The sequence below is a fragment of the Pecten maximus genome, chromosome 5 (genome assembly GCF_902652985.1).
Source record: "Pecten maximus chromosome 5, xPecMax1.1, whole genome shotgun sequence".
In the NCBI taxonomy this organism is placed as follows: domain Eukaryota; kingdom Metazoa; phylum Mollusca; class Bivalvia; order Pectinida; family Pectinidae; genus Pecten; species Pecten maximus.
In genome coordinates, this window is record NC_047019.1 from 5,162,436 (window position 1) to 5,175,299 (window position 12,864).

Here is a 12,864-nt window from a genome sequence, read left to right on the forward strand (position 1 = left end):
CAAATGTTGACGGACGGACGACGGACGCTGCACCATGGCATAAGCTCACCGGACCTTCGGTCCAGGTGAGCTAAAAATGTACACTTTGTAAAAAAGTCGGTCTTATTTGCGTAGCCAGGATGAAGCGCTTTGCACTACTATTCATACGTGTTTCTGCACGCCATAGTAAAATTCAAGAGATGTTTGTGCAAAATCAAAGGATTTTTCAAATTGTATGTGTATTATACATGATATAGTAAAGTTTCATTAAACAAAAATGTGTATTTTGTACGAATTTCGGTATTTTTTGTCTATCGTAATTTCAGGTCAATTCAAGGGAAATAACTCTTACAAAGTCCTCAGAGACATGAAACTGGACCAGAATGGGTATTAAAGGTGTTTATCGCTTATAAATTGTGTTATTTCGCAGTGTTTTGATTCTATAACACATTTAAATACCTTTTTTTTTTACCAAAAATTGTTTTTAATTATGTATTTTAAAGGCATAACCCTTACATTTACAAAATGAACAAAACCAGATTGGACACTATTTAACACTTTTAATTTATAAAAAAAACAAAGATATTAATACAGTCCATATACTGCAACTTTTTTATACAATGAAGTAGTACACAAAGCATTTAAAGGAATTAAACATTTAAAAGGAATCGGATATTTATATTATTATATTATATACACCAGCAGATAGATCTGAAATCAAAATATTAATATGACACAGACAAAAATAATGATAATGGAAACAACATCAATCATAATGTTTACATTTCCAACTCGCAACAATAAAGTTGATTGAATAATAAAATATAATATGATTATCATGAAATGATTCTAGTTGATAGTTATGATTTTTAAGATTAATCGCTTGAAACATATTGTAAATTACAAAGCATAACATGACATATTAAAGATGTTTATCAATTTCAATCAATTATACAAAAACTGGTCGTCTCAAAGCATGGAACTGGGTCCTGAGTCCTGAGTTGTTGAAATGCACTTGGTCACAGTCAAAGTCCTCTAGTAAGCAGTTGTTCATTTATCTTCTTCCGTTGTTTCTCAAAAGAGGTCGTTGTCAGGCCGGGGGACTTGTCACAGTTACCACGTCGCACAATCTCTGAAAAGTACACCTCCTGAATTCCAGCGTGATGTAGGTCCACCTGCAGTGTCGGAAATCTCTGGAACATGTAGCTGGGGATAATGTCGCCGAGATGTCATTTCCTCTTAGTTGGATGAGTACAACATCTAACATTAGTATGAATAAATATAACATTTCATAATAGTGGACAAGATTGGAAATTAAATTTAAATACTAACTTTGACAGTTATTATTTTTTTTATATATATATGTAACTTGCATTTTGGGAATTACCCAACCAATAGAGATTTTGATATTTTCTTTTCTAAAACACATTTGTTATCATTATTTTCCTTAAGGAAACCTCAAGTGCAAAAAACTTTTCTTTTACACTTAAGTGCAAAAAACTTTTTTTTCACTTGAGTGTAAAAAAAAAGTGCAAAAAAACTCTTTTTTTACACTTAAGTGCAAAAAACTTTTTTTTTACACTACTTTTTTTACACTTAAGTGCAAAAAAACTTTTTTTTCACTTAAGTGTAAAAAAACTTTTTTGTACACTTAAGTGCAAAAAACTTTTTTTTTACACTACTTTTTTTACACTTAAGTGCAAAAACTTTTTTTTACACTTAAGTGCAAAAAACCTTTTTTTACACTTAAGTGCAAAAAACTATAAATGTATCCCTAGATTATCATCCATTTACATTATCAGTCCTGGGCGGGGGGAGGAGGCTTTTACTTTATATTTTTTTACTAAAAATTTCCTGTAATTGTAAATATGTCTAAGTTAATACATAAAAGCATGTGAAGTGTCCTTATTCCTTCACTGTTTACATTATTTTGGTCATAAATGTTACAGTTAATACCATTTATTATGCTACACTCCCGGAAATGTCGATATTCGCAATGACATGTGATACTCTTTGCAAAATAGAAATATTTCTTTAATCAATACTTTGGGTGTGACATAATAATTCAACCAGCACAGTTTCAAGCTCTGGTTTTCAGCTTTGCATTCAAGTCAAATGCAGTTGCATTTATTTCCACAAAAAGTAAGTAAATTCATAGATATTTGCGTGGTAAAGACAGTACTATGTAATATTACCATAACTTGTTACCAAACATATACTGGAAGACGTGGTCAAAGAAGGTCTACTGTAAAAAAAACCTTCTATTATGGTTTATATTTCACATTGATCGATTGTACCATTTAAAATCAACAAAGCTTTTTTTTTATAATTGTTTCACTTCTATATGTACGGGTTACTTCCCTCACCACTAGAGCTAATTTCGATAAAATTGTTTACATTCTATCTTTATATTAATTGCCGAGCATTTGTTACAACTGTGGACACCTCCATAAAATTCGTGTCTCGGGCGACATTTGTCGGTTATAATTTATTTATTTATTTATTTATGGGTTTTACGTCCGCTATTACGGCCTTACGGCCTTTCAGCTGACGAGTCGCTCGGTTACAAGATTAAGAAGCCGCCATATTGTTTACGTATCGCTAGGGCACACTGCGACAGTATGCATGATTTGATTGGTCGATACGAAATTGATAGAACTTCGCCCATTGGTCGACCAATCATTGTCCTTCATTTTGGACCAGTCGAAAAAATTACTTCGGTAGGTGAATTTCTTGTTGGAAACCGCTTCATTTTTTTGCACTTAAGTGCAAATAATTTTTTTGACACTTAAGTGTAAATCTTTTGCACTTAAGTGTCAAAAGAACATAATGGCCATTTTGCTTTTTTTCCACTTATGTAGTGTCTGTATTTTATCCTAAAACGGCCGCCCATAGATCAAACAAACACAACATTAACTATTAATTAAGGTTTATAACAAGTGAAAAAAATAGGGTGCGAAACGTCTTTTCATATGGTTCGAAACGTCGTGGTGCGAAAGCCCGACATATATCTCAGCACCTGGACAGGGGGAACTACATTTTTTGTTTACAAATTATCGCTGTAGGCCTAGTTAGCATACGGGGTAGGTTTTTCGTTGATAAAAAATGTAATAAACAGAATATCTAACGGTGTCTTCAGTAAAACCAAATATATTTCACTCGTGGGCTAATATTTAGATATTTTTCACGAGTGCGCAGCAGCACTCGTGAAAAATATCTAAATATTAGCCCACGAGTGAAATATATTTGGTATTACTGAAAACACTGTAAGATATCCTCTATTTTTTCACAATTTTTTACCATATTATTGATAAAGCTACCATCTATCCATATATTATAGTTTTAATAGTGTCTGGATAAATAAAAGCCCGGGCGGTCGTATAATTGCAAATAACAAGATTATGGCTCATCCCGAGCGCTAGGTTGCGAGATCGCTAATTTCACATAGCTATAACTCTGTCAAATATTAATATATTTTCACCATTTTTTGCCATATTATTGATTAAGCTACCATCTATCCATATATAATAGTTTAAATAGTGTTTGGATAAAAATAAAAGCCCGGCGGTCATTATATAATCCCCGGGCAGTACCGGGCAGCACAATGGGGCGACTTCGGGCGCTGACTAGAGTGACAATAATCTAACTATTGTAGACATCAGGACCTATTAACCACTTGAGCCGACTTTAGCAACTAGACTTCGTTTGTGCATGCGTCATCATTTGGAAGCATGGCATCGGCACTCGGAACACCTCGACCTTGAGCTACGGTCATCTAATGCGAGACTACGGTCATCTCAATCGGAACACCTCGCCTCCGTCTGCGAACGTCTAGTTTCGGAGAAAATGACGAGGGGTTCCGATTGCGGTCATCAAGTGTTCCGAATGATGGCATCGGTGTTGTTAAAATATTCACTGGTAGGGCCTGGAATGGTTTTACATGCGGATAAACCCCGACATAGTGCCTATGGGTTTTTCGGAAAGATGACAATTACCTTTTTAAGGTTTGTACTTGTAAAACTTTGTTAGAATTTATTGTAATGTGTGCTGTATATTGTAGTAAGCCAGAGGAAATTCGGGCCAAGCCCTACCGATCATGAGTATTCCTGTCAGCTCTATTTATAGTACATCCACATCTATGTATGGTAACATGGAAATAACCTAGACTATATATATACTAGAGCACACTGGGGTATTATCGACCACTGGGTATTATCGACCATTTGTCTTGTTAAAGCTTGATAAAAGTCGTAAGAAGCGTTATCTTGTCATTCAATCGCTTCTATCACTCGGAATACTCCCTTCGGAATAACTAGAGGTTTTCCTTAGATTTCTGAGAGCCTTTAATTCCTAATGGATGACATTGTTGAAACTGGCTAGCGCGGGTCTTTCAAAACAACGCAACGTTAACGTTACGGGATAATTTAACTGGAAAGGGAAAATGAAAGTGTTTGTTTTCATATGCACAAGCAGATAATCTGACAGTTTTTATTGTATGAACTGTATATGAATGATTATTTTTAAGGTTTTTATGAAAAATGGGATAGTCATGGGATGGTCGATAATACCCTGACGAAATTATAATCGCAGGGTACTAAAGGGGAGCTCCGCACATATGATTTGACATTAGTTATATAAATATTTGACTCATTAGTAAACTATTTGTACGGTAGTTTACTGGTTAAAAAATATAAGATAAAGTGATAGTTCTGCGAATTTGTTTTGCAACCGAATACGTGATCGAATACACTCACCGGCACGTATTTCATTTTTTTCTGTTGTAATTGATCAATCAGAATTAAGATATGCAGTGGAATATAACCAAAATAACCTGTATATTCAAAATCAAATTGGTAATTTGATGGATTTAAACTTACAATAAAAGGATTTATTTATTAGATTATATCTTTTTTAGATACACTTGTGTTTATATTTATTTACCAGAACAGTCCCTAATGAATCAGATACAAGCTTTAATTCCACTGTATTATATTAGCATAACAACAAAACAATTGAATATAATTAGCATCTGGTTACGTATCAGATTGCTGATAAATACCAGTTCTGTAGTTTGTGGTAGTAGATTCCGTGCAGCAACGATGCAACTCTCATAAACTTGAATCGGGATGCAGATATTCAGGCATATAGGTTCCAGTGCGACTTCTGTGTGTAAGGCCCATATATACCTGTCTAGCTTGAAACAACTTACATTTTGTATTTTGTATTTTGTTTCCATAGTATGTTTTCGGCACCCTATACCTTATACATTTCCGTAGTTACAATTATGATTGTGTTATAGCTAGTTTGGATGAAAATATATTGTTGATAATAAAAAAATTGTACTATCAATTCTTTAAAAAGTTTTCTTATGGTCGATAATACCCGGAAGTGGTCGATAATACCCAGCATATATTGTTGAATAACACTGAAGATTATGTCAAGGTCATAAACGTCTGTGCATCCAGTTGGTCAATAAATATGGCTCTTCAATGAGGCTATCGGATCATCGAAGTTTGAGCAGTATATGACAGTGCAACTCTCGGATGCTGTGAATTTACCCTTAAATGGTCGATAATACCCCAGTGTGCTCTACAAGCAACTAGTAAAAGTGGGAAAACATTTTTTTTTTTTTAATTTTTGTTAGAAATACTATATGCTCAAAAGCAACAACCAAACACTTGTGAAAATATCTATAAAACCATCTATATTTTGTACTAGAACATAATAAAAGCAGTTTTTGACACAAACTATTTCAGTTAATTAGGTGTTTTTTTTTATATTTCTTTTATTTTCAAACATTACATGGTATACATAAATAGACATCAACAAACAATCACTTGCACACTCGCACCCACAGCATTCAAAAGATCATTGTGTATGCTATGATAGGTCATACATACATATATACACATACATACATACATATACATACATACATATATACAAGCATACATAGATACCTACATACATACATACACACACACACACACACCTACATACATACACACATATATACATACATAGCGAGGCATAACAGATATACTTGCATATGTAGCATCATGACATAACATAGTACAACATAGCATAAATAAACATAACATAAACAGGATTTTCGCTCATATTTTGTTATAAAGGGTCCTAGGGACTCTCAAATTTGAAACCAGGAATTGTAAATTTAACAATGTGTCCTTCAACAACAAGCACTTTAGTTACCTTTATAAATAAATAAAAAAAATCAAAAAAGTTTTCTGCATTCAAATGACAGATTTTAGAATTAACAGTACATCCTAAGGATGCAGAGTGCAGAGACGTTTAGTTTGGGAGGCCTTGATGGATTTTCTGCGTATAGCACGCATGAATCCAGTGTCAGGGAAGATCCTGCATACATAACATACATGTACATTTGTACATGCATACACATATATATATACACACACCTATACACACACACGCATCCTCACACACACCCTCACAGACAGAAAGGCAGAAGACACACTAAGGAAGACAGATAGGAAGGGAGAGAAAGGAAGAAAGAGGGGAAGGTACCATTTCTTAATTACATACATGTAATTATTGCATACATGCATGTACAAGAATATTGTAATACAATATGTATTAAAAGATAAAATACTGATAAATCACTGGGCTAGTCAGCGATACAGACCACAACAGTCAGTGTTATGATATACAGCAATAGAAGATAAGTAAAAGAAAAGTAAGTTACCTGTATTTATATAATAATACGTACAGTGTATATAACAATAAGTTTAAGACCAGGGTAGGATGTGTAAAGAACTAATACAACTCATAGATCCAATAAAGGCTTCCACTTCCTCCAGCCTAAATCAAATTGTCTTTTACCATGGTCACTAAGACTGTTATACATATATTTTTGGACTACAAAATTATCTTTAATTACATTAATGAGAGCATTGATATTCAAAGAATTGCTAAGACATCTGGTTTTATATATGTAATGCATGTTTCATAATGATTAAAATTTCGTTGTCAACAGAACTACAATTTTGTAAAACTATTCCAAAAAGAAATGAGTCTTTATTATATGCAAAAGGTATACACAACAAATCTAACAAAGTTTCAAATTTATAAAGAAGAGTTTGCACCTCCTTGCATTCCCATAAGCAATGTATAATTGTCTCCCTTTCCATATTACATAAAGTACACATAGGGCTAGGATTTATTCTTATCTTATGAAGGAAGGTATTTGTAACTAAGATATGATGAATAATTCTGACTTGAAACCATATCAATTTAGAATTTTTTGTTACCTTAAAAGGAAGATTATATATTTTTAACCACATTTCTCTATCAAAGTTAAAGCTCAAATTCCATTTCCTAGTACCTGTAGGAGTTGTTGTTGGAGTTATTATAAACCTGTAGAAGTCTTTCACACCCTTTTTGTTCTTAAAAAATATTTCTAATAATTGTGGTATAAAAGGGTGTGAAAGCTTCTCTGGTTTTAACTCGAGATTTCTTAAATAGCGTTTTATTGCCAATATTAATCCATGATATTGTAAAAAATTAGTATTAATTCCAAATTTTTGCATAAATTCGTCAAAAGAAAGAAAGGCTAGATTTTCAGAATTTTTCATCAAATCATTTAAAGTTAAGATACCTGTCATATACCAGTTGGGATAGAAGACAAATTTGTTGTTAACTTTAATGTCATTATTGTACCAAAGAGGTGTTTTAAGAATACAATCTTGTCTTTTTAGCCTCATATCTTCAGAAAAGTTTAATTTATCCCATGCTTTAAAGACATCTTTCCAAAATTTATTGTGGCACCTTGATATGCATAATTTTACAAAATCTTTCCCACAACTATATAGCTTATTTAAATCTAGAGTTGACTTGAGTATCAGATACCATTTGCCTGAAGACATAAATAATCTTCTAATCCAACCTAGCTTTAATGAATGAATGAAAGCATACACGTCAATCATCTTGAGCCCACCATCTGCAAAATTTTGAATAGTAACGTCTGTTTTGATCTTATGGCATTTACCATTCCACAAAAAGTCAAATAATAAAGAATTTATCATAGTGATATATTTTTCTGGTGGGTTTGGTAACGTAATGAATAAATAATTTAGTTGTGAGATTAATAAAGACTTGATAATATTGATTTTACCAATCGGAGTCAAGCTCCGCCTCTTCCACGATGTAAGAATTGATTTGAGTTTTACAATTTTTTTGTCAAAATTCATTTTTGGTATTTGATCCAAGTCAACTGAAAACTCAATCCCCAAAAATGTAAATCTATTTTTCCCCCATTGTAAATTCAAATCTGGCCTATATGTTACATCACTATATTTACAGCTCCCTAACCATATAACTTGAGTTTTACTAGTATTGATATTTAACCCTGAAATTTTTGCATAATTATTCAGCTCTCATAAAGACTCATTAAGTGACCTCTCTGACCCATCAAGTATCAACCCGGTGTCATCAGCATATTGTACATTTAAAATTGGTACATTATCTACATCAATACCTTTAATAAGATTATTATTTCTAATTCTTGCAGCTAGCACTTCTGCACATATAATAAAAATGTAAGGAGCTATTGGGTCCCCTTGACGACAACCTCTTTCAATATTGATACGTTCCGATAGATTTCCCCCTTGATTAATTGAAGCATATACATTATTGTTAAATAATTTTATCCACTTTCTTATTTCTGGCCCAAATTTAAAATACTCGAAGACTTTATCAATAAACTTCCATGAAACCGAGTCAAAGGCCTTTTCGAAATCTACTAACATCAACATACCTGGAATATTTAAATCTTCAAGATATTGCATCACATCATACACTGTATGGATATTTTCGCCTATATACCTACCAGATAAAAAGCCTGTCTGATCTTCATTGATAATTTTACTTAATACTGTTTTGATTCTTTGTGAGATTACCCCCGAAGCAATTTTATAGGTGATATTCAGGAGTGTAATTGGCCTCCAGTTTTTTAAGAAGTGGCATGGCTTATCTCCCTTGGGAATACATACAATAATTCCATGTCTTTGGGTAACTGAACATTGACCAGCTAAAAAACCATGATTTAAAGAGCGCACGACAAAACAACCTAAATTTTTCCAAAAAACTTTTTAAAATTCTGAAGTAAAACCATCTGACCCCGGACTCTTATTATTTTTCATACCTCTAAGCACTTTCCCTGCTTCCTCAAAAGTTATCTTACCCTCTAAACTATCAGAATCAATATCACTTAACTTTGGAATATTACAGTTTTCTAAATGTAATTCTAGATTAATGTTATCGGTCTCTCTAAACTTATATAGGTTTTCATAAAATAATCTTACTTCAGACAAAACATCCTCTTGTTTAGAAATAATATCACCATTATCTGCTTGTATTTTAGGTATGATCTTAGAAGTGAAATTTCTATTTTCTAGGTTTAAAAAGTATGATGATGGTTTCTCCCCCTCCTCAATCCATTTAGCCCTCGATCTAATTAGACTACCCTTAACTTTTTTAACACGTATCGTTTCCAAATCCTTTCTTAATCTGTCTAATTTTTCATGGTCAGGATCAGTTTCCGCCTCTAATAATTCTATGGACACCTTAAGATTGTCCTCATGTAAATTAGCTTGTTTTTTCTTAAAAGATGAATAGGATATAGATCTACCTCTTATATCCATAAGTAATGTTTCCAAAAATAATTGATCATTTATTAAAAATTGTATATCACTGTTACAAATATTTTTAAGAGAGTCAAAATTATATACAGGTAAACAGTACTGCAGCTTAACCTCCTCAATACAAGATTTAACCATTTCCAAATATTCAGAATCAAATAATAAAGAGTTGTTGAATTTCCATAGCCCCTTCCCTTTTTTAAATTCATTCAAAGTCAAAGATAACGTTGGAATAGAATGATCAGATCTATAGCCTGGTTCAATCCTGGACTTATTTAAACACTAGGAAGAAGAGTTTCGGAGATTAGAAAGAAGTCCAGTCTTGCTTGTTTTATAGGATTTACTTTTCGCCAAGTGTAGCGTCTAGTTTCTGGATGATGCTCCCTAAAAATGTCAATTAGACTATAGCTTTGAATGATTTCCAAGACTTTATTTCTGGCTGCAGGATTATTTACATGTTTATAATTATTATCGTAGTCTAAATTTGGTTCTAAAACTAGGTTAAAATCTCCACATATAATAATATTATCATTCCCAAAGCTATCGACAGTGTCTACAACTAATTCATAAAAGCCCGGGGTGTCCTGGTTTGGTCCATATATATAAAGAAATAAGTGTTGTTCTAGACCCATCAATAACTATATCAAGAGCAAGAAAATTACCATTCAAGTCTCTTTTCTCCTTAAAAACTTTAAATTCAAAGTTATTATTCAAAAGAATAGCCACGCCACGTGCGTTAGATTTAAAAGAACTAAAATAAGTGTTATAACCCCATTCATTTTTAATAATTTGTTCCTGGTCCGGAGAAAAACGGGTGTCCTGTAAACAATAGATACTGTATCGTTTCTCCCTTAAATAAGAGAACACGTCTTTCCTTTTGATCCTGTCACATAACCCCTGGCAGTTCGCTGACAGCACCGTGATATCATTGGTGTTCATGATCGATGTGTATCAGAGAAGAACCTGGTACCTCCCAAGACCAAGACAGAATAACATAAAGAAAGAAGGGAGAGAAAAGTAGAAGAAAAAAGTAAAACATACAAACCATTGTCAGAATCAATTAATTAGGTTAGTAATTGTACTATTATTTGCAATTAGGCTATTGTTTCGAATCAAAATTCATTGCATTACTATTATTTTTATTCAAATAATGTTTTTAAACATTCCCGGTAAGTTTCAGGTGTCATTTTTACGCACATGCATTTTTATAAAAAAAAAATGTTGTCATGTATTTAGCTAAGTAGGTTAACGTTAAGTTGGGCACAGACTATAGATATATATCGGTAATTCTAACACGATTCGTTTACAACGCATGTTTTGATTGGTTACAGACCATGTTCTAATCTGCGATAGAACCATGATCAATTGTGTTTAGCCATGCCCCGTTTCTAGCCAAAACAGTATGACATCAAGTTCGCGTCTGCAACATTTATGATTGATGACTCATGAGATTGAAATCGAAAAGGATGAATTAGATGAATACATTAAACAAAAAGAGTAAATTTTGTTTTTACCGTCATTTATTGATTGAAACGTTCATTCTGTCCGTGTGTAGGCATCTAGCCAAGTAAAATCTGAAATGAAATGGAACAAGTGCATAAAATTTCACATAAAGGTTAACGTTGGGCCTATAGAAACACTTCAAAAGTACTGATTTTGTCAAATCGTACATATTGCTATGCATACTGCAGAGTAAATCCAAATATGTCGTTAAATCTTCGGTAACAGCTAGGACTTTTACAACAATCCAAATACACCGCTTCGTCAACATACAGATCGAAGTCTCGCCAATTATGGGTGGAAGTCAATTGACTGACTTTGAAAGCTTCTTTCGCCTTCGTCAGTCCGCTACATGCAACTTGGACAATTTAAAGTTAAGTTTCAAGTGATTTTGGGTATATTTTTAGTAACAAAGCTATACCTCAATGGCTGTACAATTATTATACCTCTATATGGGTTATTTTGTGTATAGTTTGGTATAATTTTCCACAATTTTGAACTTGTGTCCAAATTAATTGAAACCATCCCTCGATCAGACTCATTATATATTTCGAGTACATATCTGAATTGACAGGATTTTGTTATTATGCCAATAAGAATACATAGATAATCCATATATATAAAGATACTAGTTTTGTTGCATTAAATGCTAACTCGTTAAATAATTTTAAAATATTTTAATGTGATCAGCAGCTTTTTAGGTCATCATGCTTCGTCCGTCGTCGTGCGCCGTCCGCCGTCTGCCGTCCGCCGTGCGTCGTGCGTCGTGCGTAAACTTTTCACATTTCAAACTTCTGCTCAAGTTCCACCAGTGGGATTGAGCTGAAACTTGCCTGAAATGATCCTGAGATGGTCCTGACCAAGTGTTGTTATTTTTCGGGTAGGTCCAAAATCCAAGATGGCCGCCATAGCCGCCATTTTGAAAACACATTTTAAACTTCTTCTCATGTTCCACCAGTGCTATTGAGCTGAAACTTGCCTGAAATGATCCTGATATGATCCTGACCAAGTGTTGTTATTTTTCGGGTAGGTCCGAAATCCAAGATGGCCGCCATAGCCGCCATCTTGAAAAACACATTTTAAACTTCTTCTCCAGTTCCACCAGTGCTATTAAGCTGAAACTTGCCTGAAATGATCCTGATATGATGCCGACCAAGTGTTGTTATTTTTCGGGTCGGTCCGAAATCCAAGATGGCCGCCGTGGCCGCCATCTTGAAAAACACATTTTAAACTTCTTCTCCAGTTCCACCAGTGCTATTGGGCTGAATCTTGCCTGAAATGATCCTGATATGATCCTGACAAAGTGTTGTTATTTTTCGGGTCAGTCCGAAATCCAAGATGGCCGCCATAGCCGCCATCTTGAAAAACACATTTTAAACTTCTTCTCCAGTTCCACCAGTGCTATTAAGCTGAAACTTGCCTGAAATGATCCTGATATGATCCTGACCAAGTGTTGTTATTTTTCGGGTCAGTCCGAATTCCAAGATGGCCGCCATAGCTGCCATCTTGAAAAACACATTTTAAACTTCTTCTCAAGTTCCAGCAGTGCTATTAAGCTGAAACTTGCCTGAAATGATCCTGATATGATCCTGACCAAGTGTTGTTATTTTTCGGGTCAGTCCGAAATTCAAGATGGCCGCCATAGCCGCCATCTTGAAAAACACATTTTAAACTTCTTCTCCAGTTCCACCAGTGCTATTAAGCTGAA

The 12,864-nt window shown here is 33.7% G+C and overlaps 1 protein-coding gene across 1 annotated transcript in view; it reads left to right on the forward strand.

Annotated features, from left to right (window-relative positions):
- The first annotated feature begins 3,857 nt into the window (after window positions 1–3,857).
- LOC117326934 (baculoviral IAP repeat-containing protein 2-like) overlaps window positions 3,858–12,864 on the forward strand; it is a 45,192-nt gene continuing 36,185 nt past the window's right edge. The window contains exon 1 of the mRNA XM_033883738.1: window positions 3,858–3,983. The gene's annotated coding sequence lies outside the window, so the exon portion shown is untranslated. The remainder of the gene's footprint in view (window positions 3,984–12,864) is intronic.